Source organism: Trichechus manatus, unplaced genomic scaffold (assembly GCF_000243295.1).
Source record: "Trichechus manatus latirostris isolate Lorelei unplaced genomic scaffold, TriManLat1.0 scaffold00147, whole genome shotgun sequence".
Lineage (NCBI taxonomy): Eukaryota > Metazoa > Chordata > Mammalia > Sirenia > Trichechidae > Trichechus > Trichechus manatus.
Window position 1 is genome coordinate 5,797,228 of NW_004444083.1, and position 14,129 is coordinate 5,811,356.

Here is a 14,129-nt window from a genome sequence, read left to right on the forward strand (position 1 = left end):
TTGCTCCTGCTTAGCTGTACTAGGTGGGGTGGATTTCAGCTTGGGATGCTGCTGCTTGCCTCAGTATGTCCACTGTCATCGATTGAAATGTGTCCCCCCAAAGTATCTGTCAACATGGCTGGGTCATGATTCCCAGTATTGTATGATTGTCTACCATTTTGTAATCTGATGTGATTTTCTTAGGTGTTGTAAACTCTATCGCTATGATGTAATAAGATAGATTAGCGGCAGTTATACTGATGAGGTCTACAAGGTTAGATAGTGTCTTAAGCCAACCTCTTTCAAGATACAAAAGACAGAAGGGAGCAGAGACACATGGGAACCTCATACCACCAAGAAAGCAATGCTGAGAGCAGAGTGCGTCCTTTGAACCTGAGGTTCCTGGGCTGAGATGCTCCCAGACCAAGGGAAGACTGATGCATCCCAAGGAACTTCCTCCAGAGCTGACAGAGAGAGAAAGCCTTTTTCTGGAGCTGATGCCCTGAATTTGGACTTGTATTCTACTAGACTGTGAGAAAATAAAATTCTCTTTGTAAAAGCCATTCACTTGTGGTATTTCTGTTATAGCCGCACTAGATGACTTAAGACACCACGCCATGCAGTTTTGGTTAGCAGGACACCAGTGTGCCAAAATTCTCTGTTTCCACTGGTTTGAATTGTCTCTCATTCCACCTGTGGCTCAGTCCAATCTTCAGGGTTGTCTTTGTTGTTTATGGTGCTTAGATTGTGATATATATCCAACTGACTTGATATTTTCTGTCTCCGTTGTAAGAGGGACAACATGAAGCGTCTGACTGTTCCACAATCTTGGCCCACACTCTGAGTCATAATTCTTGGTACCATTTATCATGACAGACTAATAATTACTGGAGCTTTCACCCCCTTCTTTCTAGCTGTGACTCCACAAATGTGATTTTTCAGTTGCATGTCATTTGACTTTTGGAAGTAAGGTGACACTCCAATAATTTCATCAGTTGTACATTTCTTCATTAGAAACTTCGATGGATGTGTGTGTATGAGAGTTAATTATGATATAATAGCCTATAAACAGTTTTAAGTCTGGTCTTTCTTTATTAATATCTCTATGGAAGTAAATTGCTGTTCAAGAATGGAATAACTTATGTTACAGCAAATAATTTTAGCAAATAACTTGTTTACTATCCAAATTACCTTCATGTAGTACATGTCAGTAAGAGGGTGTTAGAAAGAACCTACAAGACAATTTGGGCTTGGATTGAGCAATTTGGGGGAGAATCTAAGGTTTTGAGAATTTACTCTAGAATTTTCTATTTGAAAGTGGGGGCATTCTATGATTTGGTATTTCAGTAAATTTTATCTACCATTTTCCAGTTACATCCCATTGGCTTGAACTTAATAAGTCCACATCTGGCTGGAAGGGCAGCTGGATATGTAGTGTTTACTGTGTGTAGCCAAATGCTCAGCTGAAATCCAGGGATTTAGTTAACTAAAGATGAAAGGGAGAGTGGATATTCAGGAAAAATTAGCACGTTCCACTGTTGCATCTCAGTAGTAGGATGACTGAACCAACAAAAACTTTTTCCCCTTGAAGCCCTTCTTATATGAGAACAAATTACTTCCAGAAAGATTTTACCATTTGATACTTCCACAAGTGGTGCAAGAAAGACCCTAGGCTCCTCATCACATCCATGACAACACTGAGTAGTAAAACAAATCTTACCAGTTTGATGTTATTATTAGGTGCTGTAGCTTCAGTTCTGATTCATAATGGGCTTATGTACAACAGAACGAAACACTTCTCAGTCCTGCGCCATCTTCACAACTGTTGGTTTGCTGGAGTCCATATTTGCAGCCACTGTGTCAATCCACCTCGTTGAGGGTCTTCCTCTTTTTTGCTGACGTTCTACCTTACCAAGCATGATGTTCTTCTCCAGGGACTGGTTCTTCCTGATAACATGTCCAAAGTACATTAGACGTAGTCTAGCCATCCTTGCTTCCAAGCAGCACTCTGGCTGTACTTTTTCTAAGACAGACTTATTCATTCTTCTGGTAGTCCCCGGTATAGTCAATATTCTTCACCAACTCCATAATTCACAAGCATCAATTCTTCTTAGATCTTCTTTATTCATTGTCCAGCTTTCACATGCATATGAGGTGAATGAAAATATCACGGCTTAGGTCAGATACACATTAGTCTTCAAGGTGACATCTTTGCTTTTGAACACTTTACAGAGGTCTTTTGCAGCAGAATTGCCCAGTGCAATACAGTGTTTGATTTCTTGACTGTTGCTTCCATGAGCATTGATTATGGGTCCAAGTAAAATGAAATCCTTGAAAACTTCAATATTTTCTCCATTTATCAAGATATTGATTATTTGTACAGTTGTGAGGATTTTTGTTTTCTTTATGTTGAGGTGTAATCCATACTGAAGAATTTGTTATGATCCACACAGTAAAATACCTTTGTATAGTCAATAAAACAAAGGTAAACATTTTTCTGGTTTTCTTTGCTTTAAGCCATCAGCAGAGATAGCCATAATTCCATGTTCTATTCTGAATCTGGCAAGGATTTCTGGCAGTTCCCTGTTAATGTACTGCTGCAACCACTTTTGAATGGTCTTCAGGAAATTTTACTTGCATGTGATATTAATGATATTGTTTGATAATTTCTGCATTTGATTGGATCACTTTTCTTTGCAATAGGCATAAATATGAATCTCTTCCAGTCTATTGGCCAGGTAGCTGTCTTCCAAGTTTCTTGGCATAGATGAGAGAGCACTTCCAGCACTGCATCCGTTTGTTGAAACATCTCAACTGGTATCCGTTTGTTGAAACATCTCAGTTGGTATTCCATCAATTCCTGGAGCCTGTTTTTGTCAATGTCTTCAGTGCAGCTTAGACTCTTCCTTCAGGACTGTCGGTTCTTGATCATATGCTACCTCCTGAAATTACTGAATATAGACCAATTATTTTTGGTACAGTGACTCTGTATTCTACCTTCTTTGATGTTTTCAGAGTCCTTCAATATTTTGCTCATAAAATCCTTTAAAATTGAAACTCCAGGCTTGAAATTTTTCTTCAGTTCTTTCAGCTTAAGAAATATTGAGCTTGTTCTTCCCTTTTTGTTTTCTAGCTTTAAGTATTTGCACATCTTTTAAAATACTTTGTGTATTCAAGCTGCCATTTGAAACCTTCTGTTCAGCTCTTTTACTTCATTATTTATTCCATTCAATCTAGCCACTGACAACCATCAGACTGACACATGGAGCAAGGCCCTATGGGTATGAGACATGTGGACAAAAAAAAAAAAATCAGTTCTGCTCCTGATAAGCTTTTGTTACTTGTGTTGATGGTCACCAGAAAGCCGCTACACTGAGATGGGATAACAACCAAGGAGTAGACTACTCTGACTATCTGACTGTACAGGCTGAAGTGTCCTCTGCTTTTGACCAAAGACATGTGCAACTGACCACCTCCTGGATTTAAGAGAGGACGGCCCATGGAGATTCTCATGCCACCTTATACTGGGCCTACATGCACGGGCTGCCACTGTCATCATAAAATGCCAGACAGCATAGAAAAGCTCACCTGCCCAGGGACAGGTTCCTGAGCCAACAGGCTGGGGCATTCTTAGCAGGTAGATTATGTCAAGACCTCTTATCCTATACAAAGACTTCCACTAGATCTTAAATGAACTTTTCACACTCTATATTGCCACCAAGCCATAGGGGCAAATGAGCACTTCAATGGACAGGCTTAAATGGCTGATGGGGAGGATAAGACAACCCTAGCCTGAACTATACCTCTCAGGCAAACAGTCTCGAATCCCAATGCAGCAGTTCACTGCAAGGGAATTTCTCATTTACACTGTGTTTAATCAAACTTTCTATTCTATAAAATGTGTTTTGTTTGTATGCAACTCTTCGTGACAAAAGATCTGGGTTCCCACAGAGGTTACTGCCTCAAGACTAGAAAAGATAGCCTGGGTGGCTATACCCAGGCAAACCTCACCTCAAGTCCCACGGAAGATAAGCAACAGGAGTGGGAAACTTGGTTAATGTTGTCTATTTTTCTTTCCAGATTATTTCATAATAATGGACAAGCCCCTCATCTATAGACCTCAGGGATACAGGCTTTTGCTAGAGCTACCAATCAGACCAACTATTAGCTCTATCAACATTTGAGCTGAGATGACGAGTCATCTCCCCACATAGTTCCAGCTGATCCATCTATGATGAGAACACCTTGTGGACAAACTGAATGTATAATCCAGTGTACTGAAGAGGTCATGTGGTAAATGAATACAGCAAACTCCACTACTTGTGGAAAACATCTTTTGAAATATGAAAGCTGCCTGTGGGGAGTGCTTCAACTTTAGAGGGAAATTTCTGTCTATGTGTTAAAAATATAAATGACATAGGACTAGATGATTTGACTCTGAGAATGGTACTTTAAAAGAATGAGTTTGACGTTATTCTGGACATAGAAAACTTACAGAATATGACCAGGGGGTTCAATGTACGTTGACTGACTACACCAAGTCTGAACTAAACTGGTCTAGCAATAGTAATACCTTGTTCAATGTTGCTGAGAAAGAGATCTTTTGTATTACTTGCACTGAAATGTGTACTCTTCATATAATGTTTCATGTTGGGAGAAATATGCTGTTTTTACATCAATGAATCAAGACAGGTTATATATACATAAAACTGGACAAGTACACTCCTTGGATTTATTCATTTGGCTTGGATTGAACCACCACTGGGTTGGCTGGTTGGGATCTCTCCTCCAAGCAGTCCTGATCAATCTTCTGGAGACATTCTTGTTAGTAACTCTTATTAATTACTGCCTCAAATGATGCACAGATATAACATCAACCAGAGTTATACACCAAAACATGGACATGCAATTCAATGTACTAAATGGATGATGGGAATATCAGGACTTAGCAATGCTTTGCTTCTTTTTCTGTCACCCTGATGGGAGTTGGGAGGTGAACTGTAAGGGAATGGTCCACCTCTACTCCTCCCATCCAGGCTGCCTAAATAAAGGCCTTGGGCCTAGAGCCTCCTCTGATAGGGTAGCTGGGAATGGGGTCACCTTCTCTCCTCCAGTTTGTTCTTATCAGAGGGGGCTTCCCCCTGTTCTAAGCACAGAGTAACTTTCTTTGTCTCTTGCACATGAGCAGGCACCATATGGAACCTGGCCAATTCTGCTTCTATATCTGTTCTCCACGGGGAGGGAACATGGTCTCTAGTGCTGTGACATGAGAGGGGGAAAGTGCCAGATTGTAAGAGCCTACCTGGAGGAGTGGACTGAAGGGGAAACAGGCTTTGCAAGGCTGAACATGGTGCTCTCATGTGGTCTGCTAGTTCATCACAGTTTGCGTTCTTATGTAAGCCCATAGTATGGGGACACTATTGTCCACCACCACCATAATACCTCTGCCCTCCCCCTGTGGGGTGTGGAGATCTGCTTTGGTCCTGCAGCTGCCGGGGACCACTTTATAATGTAACTCTCCCTGATAAATTCTTCGCTGTCACACTGGAGTTGCCCACTTCCTTCTTTGGTCTCGTGGCACCCTCCAGTTTTGGAGGCAAATTTCAAATTATTGGTCCATGCCTGGACAGCCACATTATTTTCTGCTTTAATTGTTTTCACAAACGGAGTGTGTTTCTGATTTAATTGTAGAGATCTGAGTACTGCCAGCCTCCGCTACCTCAGCAGCAGGCAAGCCTTGGCTGACATTGTCAACTTCCAAATTGAAATAGCAAAGAAAATGGATCTCACTAAAAATAAGTGGATTGCATTTGGTGGCTCTTATGGCGGCTCCCTTGCAGTGTGGTTAAGAATAAAATACCCTAACCAGTTTGCTGCAGCAGTGGGCAGTAGTGCACCAATCCAAGCAAAAGTTAATTTTTATGGTGAGTCTATCTATATGTGGTAGTCCCTGGGTGGTGCAAACGGTTAACACTCTCAGTGGATAACCGAAAGGTTGGAGGTTCAAGTCTACCCAGAAGCAACTTGGAAGAAAGTTCTGGTGATCTATTTCTGAAAAATCAGCCATTTAGAACCCTACAAAACACAGTTCTACTCTGACACACATGGGGTCACTATGAGTTGAAAACGACAGAAACTGGTTTGGTTTTTATGGTATATATATGCATATATAAGTATGTCTATGTGTATATATGTGTATATATATATGTATGTGTATATATATATATATATATATATATATAATATCAAAAGTATTTTTCTGTCAGTGATTACCTTAGCAAGAATAGCCTAATAAAACAGGGTCACCCAACTTGACTTGAGTCACTCTCCCCATATGACAGGTTCTATGAGAGACTCCTATGCTTCCCACATGGTAGTTGGTATCCATATTTGCAACTATATGATCAGTGATAACTTCTTAATGGGTGGAAATGATGCGATAAATGTTAACTGTTGATTTGATAGTGAAAGAATTCATGATGTAGCTATTTCCAAAGAAGTAAAGAAAAAACTTTCATTTTTGAAGGACAAAAATTTCCTATTTTGAAGTTACCTTTCAATTTTCCTTCCTACTACCTGACTTTATGATAACTTGTTTATAAATGATGGCATTCGGATTTTTCCTGGTGAATAATACTCTTGATTGACAATTAGGGCCTCTGCATGCATGTTCCCATTAAAATGAGTAAAGTACAAAATTTCTACCTAAGTTTTTCTTGATAATACAAAAATAATCTCCCTCCCCCAAAGAGATATATTCCAGGTAAAATTTCCTTTTATATTTAAACTTTTTAAAGATATATTCAGCATCATTCCTGTTCAGGTTTCTGTAGTCTTGATAGAATCTTATCTGGTCAATGCATCTGAAAGCTGTCAAATAGAAGCATTTATCTCCCTACACATTTTGAAGAGTAAAACTATGTCCCAGTTCATTAATAGGTCAGGAATTGCAGAGCATGATTATAAGTCTCTGTTTTCTAGCAACTTTCTTGGCATTCTGGCAGAGTCCTTTAATTTTACATTTTCTTAACTTTGTCAAATGATAAAACAGAGGTAATTGCAAACTTGAAATAATCATATTTTTTAAATGGTTACAATTAAATGATACTAAATGCACTGACTTTTTTTTCTTTTTCATATTCTTAGAGTACTTTGAAGGAGTCCAAACGTCTCTGGACACTCATAACAGTGAATGTTCAAAAGCAGTGAAAGAGGCTTCAGATTTCATTATAGAGATGCTGAAATTTCCAAAATACTACCTTAACCTTAGAAAGGATTTCATGTAAGTAGATTGGTTTGTGTGTGAGAGGATCTATGTCTAAATATTGTCTGGTATTTATTTGAATTGACACCATTAATGCCATTTCCTTATGTTATGGCTACTTACCTGGGAAGTAAGGGAGAATTTGAACAATTCAATTCCTTTTGGATATTGTTTATCTTAGCAATTTCTAGATCATCTAAGATGGGTGCTGGGACCCTCTTGTGGATATTTCTAAATCTGGTGGGAGTGTAGATCAGAGAGCAGGAAAGAGTGGGTGCTACTATTGGGGTCATTGAGCAGTCAAGGAACACCCTAAGACACTTCCTCCTGGAGCAGAGGGGGCAACCAAGAAGGAAGGATAGCCTTTAGGACAAACCTTGCCATTTCCATGAACCAAAGAATGGTGAGGTTTTCTAAAGTGTTTGAAGTACTAAAGTATAGTGTGGTATTGGAGCATGTCAGGAACTAAGCAAAAATGTTTTTATGTTTAGATTTTTTTCCTGTGTTGAATAAAGAAGTCTTTAGTTTTTAAGATCTAGACTAGAGATTTCCACTGTGGAAGTTCTTTTATGAGTTAGTTAAACTTAAAAAAAAAAGTTAAGGTCCAACAATTAAGTTAAATATGTTTTCATATGCTCATAGAATAGCTAGAGTGCTATGAATAGTAGTCTTAGTGTAACCCACATGACACAAACTCGTGGTGTTTTTTAATATACAGATTCCCGGGTCTCCCCCTGTTGTTGTTGTTAGGTGCCATTGAATCAGTTGTGACTCATAGTGACCCTCTTTCTAACAGAATGAAATGTTACCCAGTTCTGCTCCATTCTCACAATCATTGCTCTGACTGAGCCCATTGTTACAGCCACTGCGTCAATCCATGTTGTTGAAGATCTTCTTTTTTTTTTTTTTTTGCAGACCCTCTAATTTACCAAGCATAATGTACTTCTCTAGAGATTGATCCTTCCTGATAACATGTCCAAATAAGTGAGATGAAGTCTCATCATCCTCACTTCTAAGGAGCATTCTTCTGTATTTCTTTCCCTAGTCCTACTGAATCAGAATCTTCAGGGGATCAGGATTGGGGACCTGTATACTTCCTCTGATAAAATCACAAAATATTCATTATATGAGTTTGTGTGTCTTCTTAGTGTAAGTTGTTATAAAGCTAGAAAATATCAATAGAGCTTATGTCTACACTGCATCTCATTTCTGCCTCTGAGTTGGTTTACATGTTGCTCCCCATTCTGTAGTCTTCTCTTTTCATCCTACCCAAATCCTACTCAACAGTTAAAACCTTGATCAAGTCTTACCTTCTGACTAAAATAATAGCTGGCAATATCTGCCCAGCAAGCTGCTAATAAGCCATCCTCACAATAACCCTGTGATGGAACTACTGTTCTCATCCTGTTATAAAGCCCAGGACAAGGAAGTTTGGAGAAGTGAGATTGTTGTGGTTAGCTGCTGTTAGTAGGTCCCTAACTACTGGCAACACTATGCATGACAGAACACAAAGATGCCTGTTCCTGCACCATCCCCTTGATCGTTTGCCAATCATACCATTGTGATCCATAGGATTTTCATTGACTAATATTCTTAAGTAGGCCACCAGACCTTTCTTCCTAGTCTGTCTTAGTCTGAAAGCTCTGCTGAAACCTGTTCAGCATTGTAGCAACATTTTAGCCTCCACTGACAGACAGGTGGTAGCCGTCCATGAGGTTCACGTGCCAGGAGTTGAACCTGGGACTCCTGTGTTGAAGGCAAAAATTCTACCACTGAACCAGAGATGCCTCTCCAGGAGTGAGGTTTCTAGTTTAAACATCACTCTGCAAGTAAGTGATAGATGCGGGGTCTGTACACAGCCTGTCTCACTAGGGACTTGTGTCATGTTGCACATGGACCAATTGGCCTACTCACTGCACTGTCCAGCTCCAAGCATTTCCCTCATCTCTCAGTCCCCTGGAACCAACAGTCTGAATTCCCTAGTAAGCAATTATTTATAGGCTTTGCTATATTCTTTTCCAGTTAGAACTCAATACTAGCAAAGGCAGATTCCATTTTCTGTAGGTCCACACTGTAGGCTCAACCACTATTTGTCAATTGATTGGACATGGAGAAAACATGTGAATTGTGAAAATGTGCAAGATTGTTTTCGGGTGTAACTACAGAATATCTAGCAGCAAAAGAAAATAACAAATTTAACCTGAAACTTTGTTCTAGAAATACATTTTTTTCTACACGAATTTAGGGGTGGGGAGGTGATAGAACAGTGGAAATCTCAACTGACAGAGCTTATTTCCTAATGTCCCCACTTAGGTTCTTGGGGATTTTGACCCATGCCTCTAGGACCAATATACATTCTATGGAATTGTGTTGACCCAGGAAATATGAAAACTGTGCTCTCATGAAGTCTTTTTTGGCCCAAATCAATTCCATTTGGCAGAATACTAAAGCTCCCTTTTAGCGGGTAGATAAACCCTGAAGTGGCATACCCAACATCTTTTGTTGTTGTTTGTTTCTTTTCTTTTCCTTTTTGCTGCTTTGCTGCTTTTCTTTTCTTTTTGGTTTTTCTTCTTCTTCTTTTTTTTTTTTAATTGTGCTTTAGATGAAGGTTTACAGAGCAAATTTGTCTCTCATTAAACAATTAATAAACATACTGTTTTGACATTCGTTGCCAACTCCATGACATGTCAACACTCCCTTTCTTGACCCCCATTTCCATTTGTCCAGCTTTCCCATCCCCTCCTGCCTTCTTGTCCTTGCGCCAAGGCTGGTGTACCCATTTAGTCTTGTATACATGGTTGAGATACGTGTATTATTGTTTGTTTTATGGGCCTGTCTAATCTTTGGTTTAAAGCACACCCCAAATCTTTTAACAGAGAGTTGGGTTGATGGATTTGCTGATGCAGTCACAATTTTGAATTAGGTCATTTTATAAAATGGATGAAGTAAAGTGCATTTTTCTTTTTTATTAGGAAATGATTTTTTTTGTTTATCAAAAGTTACCATATTTGCTTTAAGAGTAATATTAGCTTCAAGATTATTACCAGATTTAAATTTAGTGAAACATTTACACATGACTTCTGACCTGAAGTGAATTCTATTTGAGGGCATTTAAATTCTCCTAAGTGGGAATTGTATCCTTTCACCGTACTTATTCAATCTGTATGCTGAGCAAATAATCTGAGAAGCTGGACTATATGAAGAAGAATGGGTCATCAGGATTGGAGGAAGACTCATTAACAACCTGCATTATGCAGATGACACAACCTTGCTTGCTGAAGGTGAGGAGGACTTAAAGCACTTACTGATGAAGATCAGAGACTACAGCCTTCATTATGGATTGCACCATAAAGAAAAAAATCCTCACAACTGGACCAATAAGCAACATCATAGTAAATGGAAAAAAGACTGAAGTTGTTAAAGATTTCATTTTACTTGGATCCACAATCAAGGCCCATGGAAGCAATAGTCAAGAAATCAAATGATGCATTGCACTGGGCAAATCTGCTGCAAAAAACCTCTTTATAGTGTTAAAAAGCAAAGATGTCACTTTGAGGACGAAGGTGTGCATGACCCAAGCCATAGTGTTTTCAGTCACTTCACATGCATGCAAAAGCTGGACAATGAATAAGGAAGACAGAAGAAGAATTGATACTTGTGAATTGTGGTGTTGTCAAAGAATTGTACATATACCATGGACTGCCAGAAGAAAAAACAAATCTGTCTTGGAAGAAGTACAGCCAGAATTCTCCTTAGAAACAAGAATGGTGAGACTGTCTTACATACTTTGGACATGTTATCAGGATACACCACTCCCTGGAGAAGGACATCATGCTTGGTAAAGTAAAAAAAAAGAAAACTCTCAATGGGATGGATTGACACGGTGGCTGCAACAATGATCTCAAGCATAACAATGATTATGAGCATGACGCAGTACCGGACAATGTTTTTTTCTGTTGTACGTAGGGTCACTGAGTTGGAACTGACACCTAAAAACCACAATAACAAAGTGGGAATTAAATGCATTGGCCAGAGGAAATGTGTGCATTGTGAAGTATTGTTGGGACATTTCTGTTAATGGTAAGATGTGGTCATCTTAGCTGTTCTCTTTTCTGTCTTCCCATTGAAGTGATTTTTATGTTTATTCTAATTTACCTAAGCACACGTATAGATTCAGAAAAAATGTAACTTAATGTATTTTAACTGTTTTTTTCCACCCAAACATCCTGAACATTTAAAATCATTCAGGAAACTTTTTCTGTTCACACTTCCCTTTTCTGTATTTCCTAAGTTGGGAAAGCTAGGATATTTAAATAATTTATTTTTATTATATTAAAAAAAATAGAAAACTAGTGAGTTTCTTGGAGTTTTTACAATGAGTTGACAGTCTCTTTTCTCCTATGTGCATAGATTGTTAGCTAAAGTCAGAATTGAATACTATCAACTTAATTGTAAACTAACGCCAATAAACAGGTAGAGAAGACACAAATCTACATTTCTTAAATTCTTAATTAACTTTGGTTTGGGGTTTAGAGATGACTCTACATAATAATTTAGGAAACTTTTCTGGTATCTTATACATGTAGTATATTAAGTTAGAGCCCGTTAATTTTATAAAATTTTATTCAGAAATTCGGTTTTATTTCCAGAAAGCCCCATTACTCTAGTCTTGTATTTCCAAAATGTTGTCAAAATCTACTGCCAGATGGCCTGTTTTCAGGACCCCATAATGAGAATTTAAGGTCAAATATTGACTTCAGTCTTTATTTGTTTCTGCTCTGCTTTATTATTAGCAATTGTCCTTATTCTTTGAGTGCCTGTTATGTACAGAGCTCATGAGAGAGTCTCCAAAATATTTTGGAATCACGAATTCACAGAGAATTACTAGAAGGCTCCCCAGTTTTAATCCTACATATGTTCAATTCAGTATATTAGAAGACTAAAAATTATCTGTGTATCATTTGGCACAGAGTATGTATTTGAGCAGTCCCCCTAGCAGGTGACTCTCTTACTCTCAGGATACTGTCATTATTTGAAACTTTTTATTAAGATCTTATTTGAAATTGCCCTAGAGTCAGTTAGAGCACAGGAGAGCCAAAAACACTGCTTCATATTTCTGATTAAAGTGCAATTCTGCAGACTGAGTAACCACATTATTGAGGTTTTTTTTTTTTTTAATTGTTGTAAAACTATAGATAACACAACATTTACCTATTCAATAAGGAGCTTTTCATTGTTTAAAAAGTCATCCAAGGGACACATTTTATCACTATTAAAAGTAGTAAAAAGAATGAATTGATGTCTTCAAAGGCAATTTTACAAAAGCAGTTTCCACTAATACTTCATGTATGGCGGAGGCAGCATATGTGGGATGAAGCGATCCTCCCCTAAGGGCACTTCTTTGAAGGATACGATGCTGCTTGGTGTGTTTATTTTGAAACCAGGTATTTTATATGTCATACCTCATGCATTTAATTTCACATGATTTCCCAATCAAGATACATTTCTGTGAATAGCTTTAGGGGTGCTGCTTGATTTATTTTTATTGTGTTTTAGGTGAAAATTTAGAGTGCAAATTAGTTTCTCATTCAAAAATTTATTCACGGGTTTCTTTTTTTTTTTGTAACTTTGGTTTCAATCCCCGCTAAATGTTAGCACCTTCCTCCTTTCCCTTTCCACCCCGGGTTCTCCATGTCCATTTTCCCAGTAGTCCTGTCCCTTCCTGCCTTCTCATCTTTGCTTTTGGGCAGGTGTTGTCCATTTGATCTAGTATACTTAATTGAACTAAAAAACCACCTTCCTCACGTGTGTTATTGTTTGTTTTATAGGACTGTCTAATCTTTGGCTTCGGAAGTGGCTTCAGTTATGAGTTAGCAGGGTGTCCGGGGCCATGATCTCAGGGATTCTTCCAGTCTCTGTCAGACCAGTAAATCTGGTCTCTTTTTGTGAATTTGAATTTTGTTACACATTTTTCACCCACTCTGTTTGGGACCCACTATTTTTTTTTTCTTTTTTACTTCAGGTGAGGGTTTACAGAGCAAAGTTTCTCATGAAACAGTAGTACACATATTGTTTTATGACATTGGTTAACAACCCCACGACATGTCAACCCTCACCCTTCTCAACCTTTTTTTTCTTTTTTTGGTGAAAGTATACATAGTCAAAGATACACCATTTCAAAAATTTCTACATGCAAAGTTCAGTGACATCGACTACGTTCTTCCAATTGTGCTGCTATTCTCACTTTAGATGAAGGTTTACAGAACAAAATAGTTTCCCATTAAACAGTTAGTACACATGTTGCCCTATGACAATGGTTAACAATATCACAACACATCAACACTATTCTTACTCAACCTTGGGTTCCCTATCACCAGCTTTCCTGTCCCGTTCTGCCTTCTAGTCCTTGTCCCTGGACTGCTGTGCCTCATTAGTCCTGTTTTCTCTTCTGGGACTGTCCACTCCCTGGCTGAACGGTGAACCTCGGAAGTGACTTTACCACTGAGCTAAAAGGGTGTCTGGGGGCCATACTCTCGGCGTTTCTCCAGTCTCCTTCAGGCCAGAAAATCGGGTCTTTTTTTTTTTTTTGTGAGCTAGAATTTTGTTCTACATCCTTTTCCAGCTCTGTCCAGAACCCTCTGTTGTGATCCTGGTCAGAGCAGTCAGTGGTGGTAGCCGGGCACCATCTAGCTGTAAGGGACTCAGTCTGGTGGAGGCCTTGGTAGCTGTTGTCCATTAGTCCTTCGGACTAATCTTTTACCTGTATCCTGTTCTATTCACTCTAACTTGCTCCCAAAGGGAAGAGACCAGTGGAATATCTTAGAAGGCTCCACACAAGCTTTTAAGATCCAAGACAATACTCACCAAGGTAGAATGTAGAACATTG

At 38.8% G+C, this 14,129-nt stretch overlaps 1 pseudogene; it reads left to right on the top strand.

Annotated features, from left to right (window-relative positions):
- Positions 1-3,478: 3,478 nt before the first annotated feature.
- LOC105756749 (putative serine protease K12H4.7) overlaps positions 3,479-14,129 on the top strand; it is an 89,073-nt pseudogene continuing 78,422 nt past the window's right edge.